The sequence below is a fragment of the Lissotriton vulgaris genome, chromosome 2_1 (assembly GCF_964263255.1).
Source record: "Lissotriton vulgaris chromosome 2_1, aLisVul1.2, whole genome shotgun sequence".
NCBI classification, from domain to species: Eukaryota; Metazoa; Chordata; class Amphibia; order Caudata; family Salamandridae; genus Lissotriton; species Lissotriton vulgaris.
In genome coordinates, this window is record NC_141687.1 from 613715706 (window position 1) to 613739935 (window position 24230).

Sequence of the window (24230 nt, forward strand, 5' to 3'; positions counted from 1 at the left end):
TTGTGCATACAGACCAGAAGCATCAGGTGTTGTAGAGCAGATAAATTGAACAATCAAAAACAGAATTTCAAAAATGTGTCTAGCCACAGGAGTGAAATGGACGGATGCCCTTCCACTTGTTCTAATGTCTTTGAGAAGTACTCCAGAGAAAAAGACAGGCCTTAGTCCTCATGATATCTTAATGGGCAAAGTAATGAGGCAGGCATTTGTACCAGTTGGCAAGCTTTTAAGTATTAACGATAGTGCAATCATTGAATACTGTCAGAATCTCTCTGATGTAGTAAATTCTGTATTTCACCAGGTGGGAACAGATTTGATTACTAACGAACAAACTCATGATCTGTTACCCGGAGATTGGGTCAGAACGAAAGTACATCAAAGGAGAAACTGTTTAGTACCTAGATGGCAGAAGGCAAGACAAGTAATTCTTGTCACGACAAATGCTATAAAGTGTAAAGGTTTGAAAAGGTGGGTGCATGCAAGTCACACCATTCGTGTACCGCCTCCTGATAATTGTGATGAAGAAAGTGAGACAACAACTGACTCAGATTCCGAAGGAGATCCTGAAGATCCAGAATTGGATGAGCAGCAAGAAAATCAACATCTGGAGAATCTAGATGCAAATCAGGCCTTGAATGAAAAAGATCTAGAAATTGTGACTGAAGATCAAGATGTTGATGAAAATCTGTTAGAAAAAGAATCTCAAAAAGAAAAGGAAGATTGAGAAGCAGAAGATTCTGAGCAAGACGAAAATATAATCCAGGAGAGTTTTGAAAGGCAAAGGAGTAGCTCTGTATGCAGGAGCAAGAATTCTGAAACTGGGAAGCTAAAGGTGATCCCTGAAGAAGAGGAAGAATTGCCAAGTACCAGCTGTAAGGATGATGTTCCTAATGGAGTGAAGCTGCTGAGTAAAGAAGTTCCTAGGTACAGATTTGAAGTCTCAGAAACAGATACAGATGGGAGTGATGAAGAATCTGAAGTGAGAAAATTCAGGAAAAGATCTTGGAAAAATGAATCAAATGAAATAGTGCCAAAGAAAAAGATCTGGAGAAAAGGAGATATTTGGCCAGAAGATAACCTGATATTCAAATTAGTAAAGAAATCTAAAGAACAAATCAACGAGATCTCTAGTCAGGGAGGTGATTCTGATAAGACAAACGAGAAAAATAAGAAAATTGAAGTAATCACTCGTAAGACAAAAAGAGTGATAAAGCCGAATCAAAAATATAAGTCCCCAGAGTGGACATATATTATAATTCCGCCAATTGTTGAGGTAGGAAGTAGCAGTCAAGAAGATTTGGTAGAAGCTAGTGACAATGATTGAAGTTGTTTAAATTTAGATAAAGAATTTAGTTCTTGGCATAAGGCTGAAGAAAATGTGTTAGGTGACACAAGGTCAAAGAAAATGTGTTAGCTGGAAAATACACGTTCATGTGACGCGAGGTCGAAGAAAATCTGTTATAGGGTTTCTTTAAAAAATATATATATATATTTTAAAAGGGGGGATATTTTAGTTTTATAATTTATGTTACTTACACTATTATTTTAAATTTTTTGTTTTTGATTTTTATTTATTCATTTTAAAATGCCTAGCTCTGATACTTCAAGGTGTTCAATCTTGAAGAGGTATTGCAAAATGTCTTCAGTTTGTGTGATTCTCTTAATACTGGTTTGGTTAATTTTAGCTGTGGTATACCCTTTTGGTATTGATAAACAGAAACTAAAGACTAATATAACAAGTAAGGCAGAGACTAAACAAGAAAAACATGCTGGCAAGTTTAGCAGAGTTATTGAGCATGATCCAGAGATCCACCAAGATAGATCTGTTGGAGATTTTTCCAGCAATTCATTTTCTAGGCTTTTATCTGAATATGTTAAAGTAATGAATGTAAAGGATTGCTATGTCTGTGTGAAGCTGCCTGCTTCTGTCTCAGAGGGGGTTACTTATAACATGTTACCTCTCACCTATGGCATCACTTGCAGTGTAATTGCTAGTCTGTTTTATCAAACTGGTCGACTGGAGTATTATTACTCAGACTTTGATGAGGTTTTTGCAAACCTCAAAGTTGTAAATAGCTTAAACAAAGTTAAGCATGCGAAGCAGATGAGGGAATTCTTTTTGGCAACTAATGAACTTAATTATGAATATGCTTATAGAAATAATTTAACATGCAAGATGAGAGCAGAAGAAAAGACTTTCCTGAATATGGTTGAGGAGAGAAGGGCTATTCACAAAAGAAATGAGGTGCTTAAACATGCTAAGTCGAAATTCTGGCAAATGGAGGATGCTAAGCTTAATGGTGTTAACACAAATGCAGCTATTCATATTGACGAACCAGTTAGTGGTAAATTTTGCATAAGAAGAGATAATACGCTCTATGATAACTTTTTTGTTGGTGCTAGTCAATGTGAAGATACTTATCGTATAATAGGGGGATGGGGATTTAAAGGTGGAAGAGATCCAATTTTCCCTGGTATTTATTTTATCTGTGGCAACAAGGCATATTTTAGCCTCCCAGACCATTGGTATGGGACGTGCTATCTTGGATTAGTTTTTCCAAAGATTTTTCATGTTGACAGAAATGAGAAGGGTACCTTTGAATTTGGTGAACACCTGAACAGATTCAAGAGAGAAAGTTTTACAGAAGTCATGGGAGACATTTTTGGTGCAATCATCCCTATGGTTGGAATAACAATGCATTCAATCAAGATTAGAAAGGTTTCTACAATTGTAGATAGATTATCAACAGATACTGCAAGTGGTTTTCAATTAGTTAACACAGAATTGTTGCTACTAGAAGCATGGTTATGCAGAATCGTCTTGCATTAGACATTCTGCTTGCAAAAGAGGGAGGAGTCTGTGGAGTTTTACATGTCCAGCATTGTTGTACTTATATTCCAGACAAAAGTTGGAATATTGAGTCACTTATTAAAAACATCACTGAATTTCACAAAGAAATAGAACCCATGGAAGAAGAAAATTTTACTGAACGTTTAGGCAAAAGGATTGAGGCAATTAAAGAATGGTTTTCAGAGATTGGTGGTTCAATCATCGGCAAAGTGCTCTGTCCAGTAATTGTCATCATTATGGTGATACTGCTGCTAAAAATTAGTTGCATGATTCCCAAGAGAAAGAAGCATCAGAAGGAAAAGACGAGGATTTATAAACTCAGAAAGGAACAAGAGAAGGAATATGAGTTAGAGGAAATGCGAAGAGCTCAGTTTGAAAGTATCGAGCAAACAGCAGAGACAGGGGTTCAGGGAGACTAATACTGAAAGAACTCAAAATGTGACGTCTCTAAATTGGGTTCAAAATTTTCTAAATTTTGGGAGATTGTTTGGTGATTTTGAAATCACCAGATGAGGGAGTTGATGGAGCGAGCTTCAGAAATAATTTTATTCTGGCTCGTGAAGTTAATCCCTTGTAACATGGACTAATATATTAATGTGTTATTGCACGTTTGTTGTACTAAATCAATCTAGTTTAAAATTCATCATTGCATTACACACGGGACTAATGATAATGTGCTCCTTTTGCATTTGCAAGTATGTTTTATAATACATAACTAATGTTGTTTTGTCTGTCCTATTGTCTTTGTCAACATTAATGGGGCTGATTAATTAATGGCATGTGCTTAGTTTATATGTGCTATTGTCTATGTAATGTTGTTGTTTATGTTGTGTCTGTTTATCTTTTTATCTTTTTTAGATATATGAAGAATCCTGCTGGACATTATGAAGAATGGAAGATTTTAAATGTGCTGCTTTTCTATGTGCTTCTGCTAGGTGACTTATACTAATGGGTTAACATTAGCAATGGAGGGTGGGTAACAGAATGATTTTCATTACTTGAATTAATTACTCTTTTGTGTTTGTTTAAATACTAGCCCGTGTGAAAGGCTTGAGGCCTGTGAAATTTTGGAGAGCGTTGCTTAGCCTGACTAAGAGGAGCCAAGCACAGCCATGTGGACGCTTTTTCACAGAAACATTTCTCTGAATAAACTGAAGCTCAAACAAAGACATTTGTGCGTGATGTGCTCTGAAAAGATATTATTCCAAGGCTAAGGAAGTGACCAGAGGCAGTTTGGCCTAGCTCTGGAGGAAACTGTGAACTTTTTAGTATAATGTTTCAAATCTTCTGAAGCTGGTGTCGCTTCACGTGAAAGAACAATGACAAGTGACGTTATGGTATTCTGAAGCGGTGGCTCTCGACGGCCTGATGGTCAGCAGCCAATCAGGTTGCCGAAAGACTCTTGAAATATTACTTTTTAGTTAGATTAGTGAGTTTGAAAGGTATAAAAACTTAGCCCATTGAGGGGAGTGGGGCTGACTGTTCTTGAGGGCGAAGTGCTGTCCGATTTTCCTTGGACACGTAAGAATATAAATGTTTTTCTGTATGTCTTTTTCTCTACAGGTCAGAAAGCTTTATTTAGGGAATCAGGGTAAATGTTTATTATAATACATTGATTTTGCGCAAATAAACTAATAGATGATACTAATTTAATAAAAACGTTTGCTATTAATAAAAGAGCTAATAAAGTGATTGAAACTAAAACTTTGAACCTTTAAATAAAAAGACTTAAAACGTCAAGCTGGTCTTGATTAATTTAGTTGTTACCATCAGTTAATCCATTGGCCATAGTGGTCTAATTAAATGATTTTCTTATAATACTTATGATGAAAACGTTATACTGCAGTTGTATATAATGTACATAATTTGTTTGGTTAGTGTGATTAATTAGGCCACATGATTCAGCTACTAGATTTTCTGTCTCAGTTATATGGGCCTTGTTGTTGATAAGTAAGGTGAGTATTAGGTAGTGATTGATGCTATAGAGACGGAATATCTATAGATACGCTGGATCACTGTGAAATGTGGTCTCGTCGTGTACAGAAGGACATCGTCGGCATATAACTAGAAATATTTTTGATGGAAGAATGCCTAAAGAAGAAGATTTAAGTGTGAAATATCACTGGCATTGGGAAACTGGAGTGTACTTTTATTTCTCTGACTGCAAAGCCAGGATTTTGTTAGAGTGCTCTAGGTGACAATCCTGCGGAGGTACAAGAAATGAAAGGAAAGGCTGTACCATGTCAATTTTTCTCCAAAACAACACAACTATTAAATATCGGTGAAATAACTATGGACATATTTCAAATTATATCCGCAATCAGGAAAGAACAAGTGAAGCACTTTTAAACATTTTTTAAAGTGTGATGGAAACAAAGGGCCTCATTATGATGCCGGTCAGACTGTGCGTCCAACTGCTGTGTCCGCGGAACAAATCACACCGATAAGGCCACGAAGTATACTCTGCCCGATTAGGATGCATGCAATTGTAAATTACGACTGCTGTGGTCGGAAAGCTCTCCACACGGAAGCGGCGGTCAGAAAGTGTTCCTATAGGGCTTCTGATGCCAAAAGCACTGGGGTCCAACTGACAAGCAGATTACAATGAGAACGATGTATTAGCAGTCAGAATTTGCAGTCACATTGCAGCGGTCGATCACCGCACTACTGCTGTTGCCAACCACCACAATTATGTCCATTGGAAGGTAAATAAAAAGGAGACAGCGGAGGATCATCGTACTCGTAGCCACACCCACTTTGAAAGTATAAAACATACCCCATGACAGACCATGATCCTTTGCCAAGACTCTGCAGTTCAGCCCCACACAATACGTTGTTTGAGAGCAAGAGAAGGCAGCCACCACCTCAACACACCCACCCCACACACACTTTTGAACACACACCGTTTCTAGTCACTTCTAGTCACTGTACATTTTGTATCAACCTCACCAGCACACTCACATTTCACCACTATTTTCCATTTATGCCACCCAAAAGAAGACAACGATTCTCTGACGAGTTGTCAGTGATTGTGGACGAAAATCGTCAGAGTAGAGCCACAATTGGTTGGAGCCCACGTCCAACAAACATCTGTCGCTACCAAGAACCAAATGCGGGACGGGGTCGTCAACAAGGTCAATGCTTTAGCTACCATCCTGTGCACAAAGGGGGACATCAGGAAGAGGTGGAATGACCTGAAGACCAGGGTCAAGAATCTGGTCACCACTACATGGTGTTGAGCCTCTCGAGCCACCACTGGTACTCACAGCCTGGGAGGAGAAGGTACTTGCCATCCTGCACACTCAGAGATTGACTGGGATACCTGGGGGACTGGAGACTGGTAAGTAACACCCCTCCAACTGGCACAACATAGCAATGCACTGTTTGCACAAAACCCTCGTTTGCTATCATCCAGCACATCAAATTGTCCCATATGCAGTAGCAAAGGTATCAGAGATGTGTCATTGGCAGTTATAGTCAGTAGTCTTCCACATCATCCCCAATGTATCCGCACCCATTACATCACACTTGTGTGAATGATGTACGCAAGTGTTTATTCATCAAAACATCATTATAGGACCCATATAATGCTAAAATGTACAACAGTATAAACCAACAGAACAGCATCTTGCCAACCAGTATGTAACACAATGCATGTTTGCTACTGTTGACAAATTTAAACTGACAAGAGTACAACTATCATCATGTCCTGTTGACTGAGCACTCAACAAGAGGTACTAGTGTCTGTTCCCCATAGCCACTTGGCAGTCATTTCACTACTCAGCTTCACCTCACAGGTAATTAGCCATTTTACAAGTGTGGGCTCGGAGAGGGAGTCAGAACTGTAACTACCGTCAGGCCCTGTTGTCTGAGCATCTAATTGCATGTATTCCTCTCCTTTCGCCACAGCCACCAGGCAGCCATCTCATCCACTTAGCTTTACTTCACAAATAGGTAGCTATTTTAGTAGTGTGGGCTGGGATATGGAGTCAGGACTTCAACTACCATCAGGCCCTGTTGCCTCAGCACCTCCCCATATCTGCTCCTCTCCTTTCCCCACAGCCACCTGTAGGACTGCAACTCCCATCAGGTTCTGTTGCCTCAGCGCCTTTCCCACATCTACTCCTATCATTTGCCCACAGCCACCTGGCTGCCATCTTATCCACTTAGCTTCTCCTCACAGGTAGGTAGCCATTTTACAAGAGTGGGCTGGGAGAGAGAGTTAGGACTGCAAGTCCCATCAGACTTGGTTGCCTCAGCACCTCCCCATGTCTACTCCTCTACTATCCCCACAGCCACCTGGCAGCCATGTTACCACTGATCCCCATGTCTAATGGCCTGCACACATTACACACAAAGCTATGCTCATGCACATATCCTCCTCCTCAGTCTGACATACACTAGGTCTCCATGAATGAATAGAAAAAGAAAAAGGCAGACATACAATGAAGCGTATAACTGACATGTCATAAAAGCGTGAAGGCAACACATCCTACATGGCTGGAGAGCCATTGGCGATGGACACCACAAATGATAACTAGTGCAAAACGTACAGCACATATGTCAAGAGGTCTGTCCTTGACACAGCAACTAATTTGACCTTACCAATACCCATGCGACATCCGCAATGGTCTTGCATCAATCCATTGGGAAATTCCATGTCCATCCCTATTGTCAACAGAAAGTGGTTCAGTTCACCTAATGATCATGCCAGACACCCTTCATGTAATGGAATTTGCACAGAATCTTACAAAATTTTAAAAAGTAAACGACTACAGTCCATAATGTCTACCTCAACCCCTTTTGCCCCTTCCATGTCTCTACTTACTGTGTAACAAAAGATGGGGAATGTACATACCAGACTTACAAATGTGACAATCTACTCTATTCCAACAGGTGGATCACGCACAGCATCTGCTGGGACGGAAGATGATGACCAGACTCCAGCTCAACCCCAGGATCAACACTCCAGTGATGCTGAATCTCCTGCCAGACGGGCATGGAGGACCAACCTGGCATTTCTGGACAGCCTGGGTGGACAGAGCCAGTAAGTCTCACTGGGCCCACGACCACACCTCCCACCTCAGCGGTAACACCACAGCTAACCACTGCCCCAACAACCTGTGCACAAAGCATCAATATAACCTACAACCAGGCCCAGCTCTGGAGATGAGCACTGACACAGCTCTCACTGAGGATGGAGGGGGCCAGTGGGAGGGTGCAGTCTGACCCAAGGCCACAGGGGCGTGGGGCAGGGGTGGTGGGAAGGTCACTGTGGGCCAGCAAAGTGAGGCCACTGGTCCTAATGCAGCCCAGGCTAAAATGACCCAAGTCATCAGGCATACGAGAACAATCAAAGAAAGATGGGCCAGGTACTACAAGAACTCTGGGACATGAAACAGCTGCATCGGTCCATAGATTAGTGCCTTGAGACCCACAATGACAATATGGGCCAGCTCTCACATTGCAGCGGTCGATCACTGCACTACTGCTGTCGCCAACCACCACAATTATGTCCATTGGAAGGTAAATAAAAAGGAGACAGCGGAGGATCATCGTACTCGTAGCCACACCCACTTTGAAAGTATAAAACATACCCCATGACAGACCATGATCCTTTGCCAAGACTCTGCAGTTCAGCCCCACACAATACGTTGTTTGAGAGCAAGAGAAGGCAGCCACCACCTCAATACACCCACCCCACACACACTTTTGAACACACACCGTTTCTAGTCACTTCTAGTCACTGCACATTTTGTATCAACCTCACCAGCACACTCACATTTCACCACTATTTTCCATTTATGCCACCCAAAAGAAGACAACGATTCTCTGCCGAGTTGTCAGTGATTGTGGACGAAAATCGTCAGAGTAGAGCCACAATTGGTTGGAGCCCAAGTCCAACAAACATCTGTCGCTATCAAGAACCAAATGCGGGACGGGGTCGTCAACAAGGTCAATGCTTTAGCTACCATCCTGTGCACAAAGGGGGACATCAGGAAGAGGTGGAATGACCTGAAGACCAGGGTCAAGAATCTGGTCACCACTACATGGTGTTGAGCCTCTCGAGCCACCACTGGTACTCACAGCCTGGGAGGAGAAGGTACTTGCCATCCTGCACACTCAGAGATTGACTGGGATACCTGGGGGACTGGAGACTGGTAAGTAACACCCCTCCAACTGGCACAACATAGCAATGCACTGTTTGCACAAAACCCTCGTTTGCTATCATCCAGCACATCAAATTGTCCCATATGCAGTAGCAAAGGTATCAGAGATGTGTTATTGGCAGTTATAGTCAGTAGTCTTCCACATCATCCCCAATGTATCCGCACCCATTACATCACACTTGTGTGAATGATGTACGCAAGTGTTTATTCATCAAAACATCATTATAGGACCCATATAATGCTAAAATGTACAACAGTATAAACCAACAGAACAGCATCTTGCCAACCAGTATGTAACACAATGCATGTTTGCTACTGTTGACAAATTTAAACTGACAAGAGTACAACTATCATCATGTCCTGTTGACTGAGCACTCAACAAGAGGTACTAGTGTCTGTTCCCCATAGCCACTTGGCAGTCATTTCACTACTCAGCTTCACCTCACAGGTAATTAGCCATTTTACAAGTGTGGGCTCGGAGAGGGAGTCAGAACTGTAACTACCATCAGGCCCTGTTGTCTGAGCATCTAATAGCATGTATTCCTCTCCTTTCGCCACAGCCACCAGGCAGCCATCTCATCCACTTAGCTTTACTTCACAAATAGGTAGCTATTTTAGTAGTATGGGCTGGGATATGGAGTCAGGACTTCAACTACCATCAGGCCCTGTTGCCTCAGCACCTCCCCATATCTGCTCCTCTCATTTCCCCACAGCCACCTTGTAGCCATCTCATCCACTCAGCTTCACTTCACAGGTAGTTAGTCATTTTACAAGTCTGGGCTGGGAAAGGGAGTCAGGATTGCTACTCCCACCAGACCCTCTTGCCTCAGCAACATATTCTCCTCTCCTTTGTCTACAGCTACCTGGCAGCCATCCCGTCCACTCAGCTTCACCTCTCAGGTAGGCAGACATTTTACAAGGGTGGGCTGGGAGAGGGAGTCAGGACTGCAACTCCCACCAGGCCCTATTGTTTGAGCACTAAACAACAAATACTCCTCTACTTTCCCCACAGCCACCTGGCAGCCATCTCATCCACTTAGCTTCAGCTCTAAGGTAGGTAGCCATTTTACTAGTGTGGGATGAGAGAGGGAGTTAGGACTGCAACTCCCATCAGGCTCTGTTGCCTCAGCGCCTTTCCCACATCTACTCCTATCATTTGCCCACAGCCACCTGGCTGCCATCTTATACACTTAGCTTCACCTCACAGGTAGGTAGCCATTTTACAAGAGTGGGCTGGGAGAGAGAGTTAGGACGGCAAGTCCCATCAGACTTGGTTGCCTCAGCACCTCCCCACGTCTACTCCTCTACTTTCCCCACAGCCACCTGGCAGCCATGTTACCACTAATCCCCATGTCTAATGGCCTGCACACATTACACACAAAGCTATGCTCACGCACATATCCTCCTCCTCAGTCTGACATACACTAGGTCTCCATGAATGAATAGAAAAAGAAAAAGGCAGACATACAATGAAGCGTATAAATGACATGTCATAAAAGCGTGAAGGCAACACATCCTACATGGCTGGAGAGCCATTGGCGATGCACACCACAAATGATAACTAGTGCAAAACGTACAGCACATATGTCAAGAGGTCTGTCCTTGACACAGCAACTAATTTGACCTTACCAATACCCATGCGACATCCGCAATGGTCTTGCATCAATCCATTGGGAAATTCCATGTCCATCCCTATTGTCAACAGAAAGTGGTTCAGTTCACCTAATGATCATGCCAGACACGGATCTATGACGTTACAACGCGTTATTTTACAACGCAGACCGTTACAACGCAATTTTTACAACGCAGGTACCATTAAAATGCATGCCATTAAAACGCATGTCATTACATAGCAGATACTATTACAACGCATACCATTACATCGTAAGTATAGATAAGTATATCTTTTTTTAAAAAATGTAATAAAGTTAATTTAATTATTTTAAATTAATAAATATAATTTAAAAATATTTAAAACAGTAATTAATTTAATTTAATTTAATTATAGTAATTTAATTAATATTAAAATTGTAATTAATTTAGTATATTTAATATAATATAATTAATGAAATATAATAAATGTATAAATAGTAATAATATAATGTAATTTATTACAATAATATAATTTAAATAAAAATAAAATAATACTTAATATAATTTAATTTAATATAATGAAAGAAATTTAATTAATTTAAAAATTGTAAATAATATTATTTAATTATAATAAATAAAAAAATTAAAAAAGTAATTAATTTAATTTAATTTAAGTAATGTAATTCAATTAATTTTATAATTGTAAATATTTTAATTAATTTAATTAAATTTAATAAAATTAATTTAATTAATTTAATTTATTTAAAGTCGTAATACCCCTGTACCCCAAAAACCAAACCCAGCCCTAAAACATAAAAATACCCCTATACCCCAAAACCCAAACCTAGCCCTAAAACATAAAAATACCCCTGTACCCCAAAAACCAAACCCAGCCCTAAAACATAAAAATACCCCTGTACCCCAAAAACCAAACCCAGCCCTAAAACCTAAAAATACCCCTGCACCCCAAAAACCAAACCTAGCCCTAAAACCTAAAATTACCCCTGTACCCCAAAACCCAAACCCAGCCCTAAAACCTAAAAATACCCCTGTACCCCAAAAACCAAACCCAGCCCTAAAACCTAAAAATACCCCTGTACCCCAAAACCCAAACCCAGCCCTAAAACCTAAAAATACCCCTGTACCCCAAAAACCAAACCCAGCCCTAAAACCTAAAAATACCCCTGTACCCTAAAAACCAAACCCAGCCCTAAAACCTAAAAATACCCCTGTACCCCAAAAACCAAACCCAGCCCTAAAACCTAAAAATACCCCTGTACCCCAAAAACCAAACCCAGCCCTAAAACCTAAAAATACCCTGTACCCCAAAAACCAAACCCAGCCCTAAAACCTAAAAATACCCCTGTACCCCAAAAACCAAACCCAGCCCTAAAACCTAAAAATACCCCTGTACCCCAAAAACCAAACCCAGCCCTAAAACCTAAAAATACCCCAAAATTACTTAAATTAATATATTAATATTTTATTATATTTTTAATATTAATTAAATTAATAAAATAAAGAAAAAAAATTAAATAAAAATTATATACTTACCTATACTTACGATGTAATGGCATGCGTTGTAATAGTATCTGCTATGTAATGACATGCGTTGTAATCGCATGCATTGTAATGGTATTTGCGTTGTAAAAGTTGCGATGTAATGGTAGTGCGTTGTAAAAGTTGCGTTGTAACGGTGCAATACCGCCAGACACCCTTCATGTAATGGAATTTGCACAGAATCTTACAAAATTTTAAAAAGTAAACGACTACAGTCCATAATGTCTACCTCAACCCCTTTTGCCCCTTCCATGTCTCTACTTACTGTGTAACAAAAGATGGGGAATGTACATACCAGACTTACAAATGTGACAATCTACTCTATTCCAACAGGTGGATCACGCACAGCATCTGCTGGGACGGAAGATGATGACCAGACTCCAGCTCAACCCCAGGATCAACACTCCAGTGATGCTGAATCTCCTGCCAGACGGGCATGGAGGACCAACCTGGCATTTCTGGACAGCCTGGGTGGACAGAGCCAGTAAGTCTCACTGGGCCCACGACCACACCTCCCACCTCAGCGGTAACACCACAGCTAACCACTGCCCCAACAACCTGTGCACAAAGCATCAATATAACCTACACCCAGGCCCAGCTCTGGAGATGAGCACTGACACAGCTCTCACTGAGGATGGAGGGGGCCAGTGGGAGGGTGCAGTCTGACCCAAGGCCACAGGGCCGTGGGGCAGGGGTGGTGGGAAGGTCACTGTGGGCCAGCGAAGTGAGGCCACTGGTCCTAATGCAGCCCCGGCTAAAATGACCAAAGTCATCAGGCATACGAGAACAATCAAAGAAAGATGGGCCAGGTACTGCAAGAACTATGGGACATGAAACAGCTGCATCGGTCCATAGATTAGTGCCTTGAGACCCACAATGGCAATATGGGCCAGCTCATTGGGGTGCTGAGGGAAATCAACACCACCCTCTGACAGCGGCTTCCCACATCTACCCATTCCCGTGGCTTCCCTACATATAGGCCATCAACATCAGCGGCTGCCACAGGAATGAAGGCCCTGGCAGAGGATGAGTCATCAGACACCTCAGAGCCTGCAGCAGTGAACCTACCCGGAAACGTAAGTCGGAACGTCCCAAAAAGGATGCAGGAGATTCGGGTGACAAGGCATCGACCCAACCCAGGAACAAGAGTTGCCGCTGATGTCTCATTTGTGTGCAGCACATTGACTTTGTTGACTTCTCCTGTCCGCATGTCACCTTGGTAGGCAGGTGTCTTTGGACTCAGGACTCCAAATACTGTGTCTGCTACTACAATGATTTCATTCAAGGCCACTGAAACTTTTTTCCCCCGGTGTGTTCACCATTGCGCTATAAAAGTTCTGTAAAAAATGCACAAAGTGCACTACAATAAATATGCTTTGTACACATCTAATTGTCGACGGTGCATCATTCAAATGTTTTGAAGAATGATCTAAACATCTTGTGTATCACCAATCCAATTGTACATTGTGCCAAATTGTCAATGCATGGACTTGTCAAATTCAGGATTAATCCACATAAGTACATCAAACATTTCTTTCAACACACTTAGGGCCAGATATAGGAGCCCCAATACCGGTCGGAATAGGCCGATTTCGGCCGTTTCCGACCGGTATTAGGGTTTTCAGATGTAGGGGGCTGGAAAATACAGAATCAGTATATTTACCGATTCGGTAAAATTACCGATTCGGTAAATTACCGAATCGGTAAATATACCGATTCTGTAATTACAAATGTAGGTGGCACAGTTTACAGTGCCACAGGCCCTTAAGAGTCGGTATTTTACCACACAATCCTATTGTGTGGTAAAATGCCGAATTCAGGTGTGCATGCACATCTGTGCATGCACATCTGTGCAATGTGACACACAGACATGCCCTTAGGGCATGTCTGTGTGCCACATTGCACACACGCCTGTACTTGGGGTGCTAGAGGGTGTCAAAGTGACACCCCCTGTACCCTTGCAGGATTCGGTATTTACAGATTCTGTAAATACAGAATCGGTATTTTCCATTGATTCCTGTGGGCTTCAAAGCCCATAGGAATCAATGGGAAATAACGATTCAGTATTTACAGAATCAGTAAATACCGAATTTTACAGATTCGGTAATTCAGATTTTAAAATTACCTACATCTGCCCCCTTCCCATTTACAGACTCTTAAATACCGAATCGGTAAAATTCGGTATTTAAGAGTCTGTAAATGGGAATTACCTACATCTAGCCCATAGTGTTAAGTTGAAACATACATTTATTGAAGTGTTCAAGCCTAAGAAGGTCATATTGTTGTCCACAGAGTAAAATGACTCATCTTCAAATTGATCAGTGTTAGTGATCACAAATGTCATGTTCAGGACTCAAAAATATGTTTGGAGAGGATACATAAGACAATGCCAAAATCAGTGGAAAGGTAAGAAATGTTTCAGGGAATTAGCTTGAGCCACCTTGACTGACTCACAATGGGAATCCCATATCCGATATCACTAGGTACCACAACAGTAGGTCAACACAGCAACTGGCCACATATTTCCAAAGGAGTCAGGCTTTGTTTTATTATTGTGCTTCAGACAGACTGCATTTAAATTGTCACCCATATTTTCGTGCAAGTTAAAAACATGGCTCATGAAAAATATGAAAGTGAGGCCTAAGTCAGTCTGAAATGCTTGTGCTGAATTAACATGTGTTTTTGCAGTGTAGAGAAAAGTGGCCTTTTTAGCTTTGAAGACTAATAGAATGTGTTTCTCTCTTCCCAGCTCATCCTTGTAATCTAAATTCACTATTCCTGTCTTAAAAAACTTTGATTTGTTGCATAGTTTGGTAAACATTTTCAGTTAATAACGCCTCTTTTTATATTGTGTGTGAATTAATAATGCACCAAACACTACACATGGGGCTAAATGCTTTTTGCATGAAAAGCTATCTAAAACATAAAAGCATGTTGCTGTGTGCGCTGTATTAACTGTGTGTGCTGTATTAACTGTGTGCACTTTTAAAATTTACACTAAAGCATAAAAATGCTATGTTGTACATTGCACATTTATTTTGCATGTTGTCATAAATAATTATAAAAGCTGCTTTAAACTAATAGCTTGGCTAGGTAAACATTTATAAGGGGTATTAGTATGAGGGAGGGAAGCATAATGGGCTGATTTACATGAAATTAATATTCTCTTTGTATTTGCTTTGTTTTTTGGGCCTAAGAGAACATGGCTGCCTGTGAATCCATCAGGGCTATGACTTGCAAATCAGCTTTCCTCAAGCCACTAGGGAGTCAAGGCCATCTTGAACTTTGTACATTCTTGTGATTGTGCCAATGTACCAGTTAGTTAAAATATCCGTCCTACTGCGCTGTGAAAGGAAGGAAGAGAATGAGAATGAAACATTTTTCCTAGCAAATGTTGCAAACTTATAAAATATAGTTACTCATGTATGCTTCTTTTGTTAAGACTGGTATGCTCTATAATTTTCAATGAGTCAGGATAGTGAGATTTTATACCATCATGACTGACCAATCACGTACAAGTTTTCCTGAAGATGAAACATTTTTGTGTAGTCTGCCAAGAATTAGAGTATAAATAATGACCTCTCTGGAGGCGTGGTTGGCTTTTAGCTCAGCTGGCTACTAGGCTCATTAGGCTTCAGGGGGCGTGTGAGCTCTTGAGAGAAGGAACAGATTAGATCAGACATGCTATGGGTTAGGTACGAGATCGTCACGGGTGCAGCCTTGGGCGTCCGAGGAGAGTCAGGTGGGGGGTTCCCTGGTGATATTTTCCTCCAAAGTCCTGGCACGTCATATTTTGGCACTGCAGGCCACATTCCTTTGAGGTCTTGTGAAGGGCGGGCTGTTTTGCTCTTTAGACACAGACAGGAGCAGAGAGTGCAGCTGATTAGGATAGAATTAGATGCTAAACTTTAAGTGTATGCTTTGACTAATTAATTAGGTCTGAAAAGATTTATTTGACTTATGCATTTATTTCTCTTAATGGGAGATTTTTGCAAACTATTTAATTATTGATTAGCCTTGCAAGACTTTTTTTCATAGAAACTCTTTAAGAGTGTTGACTGATAGTTTGCGCCACATTTTCTTTCCTACCTGTAATGCTTATATGCAGACTGTAATGTGTTCTGTAATAATGCTATTTTTCCTTTTTTCCAAATTCTGTAAACTGATTGATATTTTACTAATGAATAAAGGGTCAGAGAAAAACTTTACTTTTGACTAGAAAATAAAACCCTTTAAAATACTCAACAACTCTCTTTATTGGCTTAAATAATAATTGTATTTTTTGAATGTTCAGGTTTATGTAAATCTCCCGAAGGTAATACATGGTGTGAAGGGCCCAACACCTTTTTCAGGGGTAAAATAGAGGTAGTATGAGGGTTTTGCATTTAGAAATTACCAGATAAAATTACCGCTCAATCAGTTTTTGGTAATTAGAGGATGTTCATTATTGATTAGTTTGGTGATTAATGATTATTGATTTCACCATCACTATTCAACTAATGGATCATTGACCTTAAGAGGGAAGTAAAATAATTGCCCAAGTTAGATAAATGTTCAAGTCCTGATTCCTGACTCCTATGCTCAGAACCTGAAGACTGGCAAAGCAGTACTGGAAGGTGATGCAAGAAGTGGTGTGAGTATCAATAGTGTTGTGAAATGTTGTTAATGTGCTAGGATGTATTTTTGAAGTGTTGAAAATATTAAGTTTTTTTTTTAGTGTTGGTGACATTTTGCTCATTTTGAATTGATGGTGTTATTGATTATATTGGTAATTTCACAGGACATAATTTTTTGGTTATTGATTACATGTTTTAACTCTTCATGTTAAGTAAGTGTCTTGTTCTATGTTGTCTGGAAACACAGGTATGCACACCTATGGGAGAATCCCGGGAAGGAATAGCGGGTGGTAAATGGAAGCCACACTGCACTGAGGTTACTCGTCTGTTGGAATAACACTGAGAAGCTAGGTAGGGCTGGCAGTGTTAAATTAGGGACTATTTTCTGTGTGAGTGATTGATAGTAAAGAGTTCGCTGCTAGAATTTGGTGTGATATCACCTAGAAAGGATCACACTGAAGGAGTAGCAGGTTCTTTGAGCTTGAGTGACAGCAAAGAGTTTGCTGGTGAAACTTTGGTCTGATATCACCTAGAAAGGGTCATACTGAAGGAGTAGCAGGTTCTTCTGAGCTTGATTGACAGCAAAAGGGTTCGCTGGTGCAACTTTGGCCTAAGATATATCCTAAAGGATAAGTCCAAAGGAGTAGCAGGTTCTTCTGAGCTTGAGTGAAAGGTAAGCGAAAGGAATTTACCTGTAGTGTTTGAAGAGTAAACGGAAGTTAAAAGCGGAATGTGTTACTCGCAGTGAATATAAATCTATCCTTTATTTAGTGGAACAGACAGAGTAGCGAATGCATTTATGTTGTTACTAACAGAGTTATTGATTAAGAGAAATATTGCAGTAAGATTTTGTTGAGGGTCAGTGGTACTAGTAAAACTGACTAAAATTGAGAATGACAGCTTTGGAAAAAAGAAATTGCATTAAACTATTGCAAAAATGAAAATGTTTGAAGGTTCAAAGAAGCTGTTAGGAGGTAAAGTGAAAAATTCGGTTTTTATTGGTGATGCTCCTGAAGGAACACCTGTGCATTTTATGTCTACCAGTTTGGGACAAAATACATGTATGTGGGTTCACCAATGGTGCAAGATTACTGAAAAAGAGGGTGCTTTGAGGGCTTCCAAAAGATGGTACTTTTGAAATGCAAATTATTGACAATTTAAGGGAAGTGTTATATGAAATAAAGACACCATCTAAAGCTGCACAAAATGAGACGTTAAGCTTGTGGGAAAAGACAGCAAAAGAGAAAGCAAGTGAGGCTAAAAAGGTGAAGCACCAGATACAGGACAAGGGAATAAGTGATGAGAAAGAGCTTCAAATAAATAATGATTCAGGGGATGAAACAATGGATGCATTGTTAACTGAGTGTCCACCACTTTATGTGGTTCCCATTAAAAATACTGAAACTAGTGTTTTAGTAAGCACTACAGTGGCTACTGCTTCTGTTGAACAGAGAAAAACACAGATTGAGAAAACTGTGCAAACATTTCAGATTGACCCATTACCTGTTGATTCAGCACTGACAGTGATACCTCCAGGTGTTACTGCTTCAAATGTGCCTGATTCAGTCCAAGAATTGCTAACTGCAGATGCACAGATAATGCCTAGAAAAATTATGACTATCCCAAATAATATGGTCCCTACTGAAAAGGTTCAAAGAGCTGCATAATGAGTGACTATGGCAGAGTTTATTTCAGAAACTCAGAATTCACGGATTATTGAACAGAAATTACCCCAAGCACTGAAAGGTGAGGGAAAAATGGCCTTTACAATATCTACAGCCCAGGATAAAATAAATATATTTGAAAATGGGATTTCTCAAACCTGCTTTGAGGAAGCAGCAGTGATTAAAAAGATAGAAAACATGGGAGAACATATTAACACAGGCCCTGACAAAGAGAAACAGCTTAATGTTTTAAATTCAACATGTGAACATGAAGACATTAACAGTCCCTGCTGTTTAAATTATGAAAATGTGAACCAGTGTCAGGAAAAATAATTAATTTCCCTGAGTAAGGAAACAGCTGCATGTGCATTAACTACACATAATGGACTGACAGATTTGGCTCAAAAATATGAAACTGATGATTCAGGAAGTATTCCATTTCAGAAAGGTTTTATGGTGCACATGGATGATGAAGCAAATGAGAAAATGTGTTCTTCAGGAAGGCATTTGCACATTGCAGAAATAAAATATTTTTTAAAAGGCAATGGGTTTGAGCAATTAGGAGACAAGTGGGTAAGAAAACATGAGAAGAAAAAGAAACCACCAGACCTAGCAAGGAAACTGGATAAGGAAAAGAAGCCACCAGATTTAGTTGAGAAAAATAATAAGCAGAATAAGGGAGAAGCTTTTGCTTACTCATTGAAAGAAATGGTGGGAGAAGTGCATGTTCCTATGCTACAGAATAAAAGTGAACTTGCAGCATTTCTGAACATAATCCCACAATTGAGAGACAGGATTGTGCTGTGGTACCCACAAGTTGATGGATTTCATGACTTTTCAAAAGAGTTGTGCATTAATTTATTATTTTATTTTATTTATGTTATTATTTAAATTTATTAAGCACGAACAGCTACCCACAAAGGGTTTCCCGGCGCTTAACAAGCAGGAACCATTACATCTCCGCCTAAACTGCAAGGAGTTACTGATTAAAAAGCCAGGTTTTAGTAGCTCTGCGAAATTTCACAAAATTCGTTTCAGTTCGTATGTGAAATGGCAGGGAGTTCCACAGCATAGGGCCAAGCAGAGCGAACGATCTTCCTCCCATTCTGGTTAGCCTAATTTTAGGCACTACAAAATAGGCCAAGTGGGCAGATCTCAAGTTCCAGGAGGGGACATGAGTGTGAACAAAGGACTTAAGATAGTGGGGGGCCTGGTCCGTTTTGATTTTAAACATGTAGGTAAGTGTTTTAAACTTAATACGGCTATCTATTTTGAGCCAATGAAGATTACGTAGGGGACCTGAAATATGGCTAGAGCGAGGTAGTTTACACAATAATCTCGCCGCTGCATTTTGCACCAATTGCAATCGCCCTATTACATCTTTCTTTGCCCCTAAGAAAAGAATGTTTCCATAGTCTAGTCGTGAGGTTATGAGCGCATGAACTACAGATTTTTGAGAGTCTTCAGGCAACATTACGGAATTTTCTTTAGCCACCGTAAAATGACAAAACATGTGGCCGAGACCTTGTTAACTTGGTTTTGCATTGTCAGAGTTTTATCAATCACGAAACCAAGATTACATTGGAAATGTTCTTTTACATTTCCATGCAAACAGAATTGTGGTTTGAATCTAAAGTTGTTGTGGAAAGGCCAGGTGAAGAGACCAAGAAAAAGGTTTGCATGAATGCACCATCATTTCCTGTTGTTATGGAGGAAAATATAGTAGAGATTACTTTCCTGAAGGGCAGAGTGCCAGCAAAGGATGTTGATTGGGTACAGATTAAAAGAACACAGGATGGAAGTAAAGGTGTTTTGGTTTGTGAAAATGCAGGTATGGATGTTGTACTGCTGGAAAATGTGTCCTTTTGCCATCTTTATAACATATTTGAGCATTGGAAGCAAAGATGAATAAATGTAAACATGATGCACAAAAACATGGAGAAATGCAGATGCAAAATATGCCAGCTAAGCAAATGCAAATGTCAGTTCAGAAAAATGTACCTATGGCAGAAATTTTCCAAGCAAAGATGGTCCCACAAAATATGGAAAATGCTAACATTAATTTAAATAAGTTGTCCAGAGCAAATGTGAATTATTTCCAGAGGCAAAATCAGAACCCAGTCCAACAGGTTGCTGTGTTTGAAAATGAGAGTTTTAACCCTCACAATTCTGAATTTACCAAGTCCATTGTGAAGGCAGTGGAAAGTCCAGATTTAGTTGCAAGAGTTTTAAAGAAAGAAAATAAAAATCCAGTTTTAGAAAAATTTGCACCACAATTAGGCCCATTTGAGGAAGATTGCAAAACTGTTGTCTGTGATTCAGGCCTAGCAGAAAAACAATTGTTTTGCAAATGAAGCAGCACAAATTACTGTACACCAGATAATGTTATTTTTCAGATTCCTGATGAGGATGTACATTTTAAAATGGCCCTACAAGAGACAGCTGTAGCATTATTTTCAGAAAAGACAGTTGAAAAATCACCTTCTGATTTGGAAAAAATAATAAACGCAGAAATAAGAGAGTTCATAGCGAAGGATGTCAGATTAATAAAATGTGCAGAACATGTCTTATTAAAATTAGAACCAAATGACATGTATTCAGGAACACCATCAGTTGCAGAAATGTTACCAATAAAAGCATTTTTGATGGAATTGATTGGAAGTTTGTATAACTTTCTGATCACAGGTTCACAGAAAATAATTGAAAAGAACAGAATAGTGCAAGAGATTAAAAGCATATTTTTTCCATGTTGTCCTGTGGTACCTAATCCAGCCAATATATTTTTTTTACGTTCCATGTGCTGATGAATGGCTTACACTTATTGATTTTTGCCAAGTTCATGTCACAGTGCCATTGCATTAGTTTAGTCAGGAGTACTGTCAAAAAGAAGATGAATACCTGGGACACACAATTGGAAAGGGAGGTAAAAAGGTGTCACCAGAGAGGGTAGAACTAATTCACAAGATAAATCCACCTCAAATTCAGAAAGAAGTCAGGAAATTTTGGGGAATGGTTAGCTGCTGAAGAGAGTGGCTACTAAACCTTTCCCTAGTGGCTAAGCCTTCACTGAGGCTGATACACAAGGGTGTATCTGATTCGCTTCCATTGGACAACAATTGCACAAAAGCATTCCTAGAGTTGAAAGATAAAAAATGGCATGCCCCAGCACTAGGAATGAAAGTTTATTTGAAAGAAAATACACCAATTTGCAGTGAGAGGGAGGGCTGCGCTCTCTCATTACCTATTCAAAAAGATGAATGTTTTCAAAGGTCTGTGATGTATTTACCAATGACCTTTGACCCTAACTTCACTGAAATGTCAGCAAATTAATTGATTTGTGATGAAACTGGATATGAGTGTCTAAATATCATGAAAATATGCATAAAGCCAAAATTCAGACTTTAAGGATGAACGTCTGAGTCAGCCCAACAATGTCCATTTTGTAGATGGCCCATGTTTGAAAGGTGACACATTAAAAGCAGCACATGCTGTGCTCCTTATGCATTATGTTGTCAAACCTTCATGGCTTTTAGTAGTTACCCCAGCCAAAAATGTGAAATTGATTGCCCTTACCATAACATGCAGTATATCTGCTCAATTGGAAGTCACTGTTGTCATGGGAGAGAGAAATGCTAATTCAGTTGCACAAATGTGTGTTCTGTTAGCATATACATTCAATGGAATCTTCACAGTTGATTTAAAAGTGGCTCAAGAAAATGTTTTTGAAGCAGCACAATAGGGTTGTATCAGAACTGTTTTTGAGAAAAATGACAACTGCAAAGTGGCAAAAGTGTTATTGCAAAGACTGATGCCCAGGTATAGATTGACAGTTTCTCTGAAATCAGATCATAATGTGGTCTCAAAGATAATGAGTACAGAACAACAGATTAGACAAGGAATGGATTGTAGCTATCTACCCGAAGTGTCAAGCATAATAAAGCAACACAATGGCAGCACTGAGTTATCTTTTGTAAAAGGCTGTTTTTCAGCAACACCAAAGTGGCTTGAAAATGCATATGCAAATGCACTTGTGGAAAAAACTGATGAGAACACTAACCGTTGCTATGTAGGTCTGGTTGATGTACAGTGTGCAGTTTCTCACCAGATTGCAGCTGCTTGAAGGAACCAAAATATTATACTAATGGACTATACTCACCAATAGCCCATATAACTTATACATAAATAATAAGTCAGTCTGCAATGGAGAAGGTTCAATCGTTTATTCCGCAGATACAAGCCCTGACAGGGGAGCCTCAGTCTACACGACCCTTGGTGGTGCGCAGAGGAGACTGACTACATACAAGCAAGGCAAAGCATATATACGTTTTACACCTAGCATGATGTCACCTTACTAGGAAAGATGCAACTTCTCAGTGAGCCAGCAGGAAGACCCATATAAGGCACAATCAATTGATTGCTAGTAGCTAGGCCTAAGCTATTCCGGGGACAGGTCGGTAAGGTGTCTCCCTTTCTATCTGTAGCTCGGGGAGTGCAGGAACGGGCTCTGCTAGAATGTGCGCATCCCACAAGAAGGGCAGGTGTGACCTTGGGTTTCCCTGAGCTACAAACTAACGAGTGGAGCAGACAGCTAGGTCTGCCATTGTGGTTTCATGCAGAAAGCCTAATTACGTGATTTCGGGGAAACAGTACTTGACACAGAGAAACGAAACAAGATGGCTCTGGTCACACCAATAGGTTTAGGCAACACTAAAGTGAATCGTTCCTAACTTGAATAATACAGTGTAAATAATGCAAGGCTAACGTGCAACTATAAGGTTATATTGTATATATTAGGCCAATAACATGTATTTATCATATTTATATCCCATCAGATGGCCCTTTTGGCCTACTATAGCAAATATAACTAGATTCATTCCACAAATACTCCCTCATCAATCTGCATAAGATCTGAGACCTCTTTCTGGATCATTTGTTTGTCGACTTTGGCCTGTCGAGAGATTCTCAAGGCGGACGTTATTCTAGCTGCACAGAAAGAACATGCCGGGCCACAATGGAGGCATAGGCAGCAAGTAAATATGACTCCAAAGGCTCCAGCAAGAACCATGAATATCTTCCAACACCAGGTGGATAAAAGACCCCAGAACCATCCACTAAGGGAGCAAGTAGCATTGTCGACATGTGCTTCACTAGCTAAGCGGTGTAGTTTCTGAATTGCAAGGTGTATGATAGGGGCTGAATCAGGAATGAAAACACAACAAGAGCTGCCGATCACACGGCAGGCTCCACCCCTATCTGCCAGGATGACGTCAAGAATCGGTTCTGGAGCGAAACAAGCCTCGTAGCCTGAAGCTCTACAGTAATGTTGGTTAGAATTCCAGTTGTGGTCTGAACCACATTTTCCACTATTCTCGACAAGCGTCTTATACTTTGACTATTGAAAATCGGTCCCCAAAAAGGAGTGAGACCTTTGGAAATATCTTCAAACTGTTGCAAGGAGGTATCAGTCTGATCAGTACTATCAGTATCAAAACTCCTAATGCTTCTGTTAGATTCTATCTCTACGTCTAGCTAGTTGATGTGTCTTATGATAATCAGATGGGGCAATATAAACTGGGGGGTAGAGGAATGAGAGGTAATACCGCCCTGCCCATCCCCGGGGAAGCCAGGTATATGCGTTTTCACCGCACACAAAATATACATTAGGGGGAGTAATCACAGAAGGAGCACTGTATGTCAGCTGGGTGTAAGTGTAATTACATCTACTGCGCCCTACCTTAATATGACCTCGTCCCTGTATGCAAAAGGGGGAAGTGCT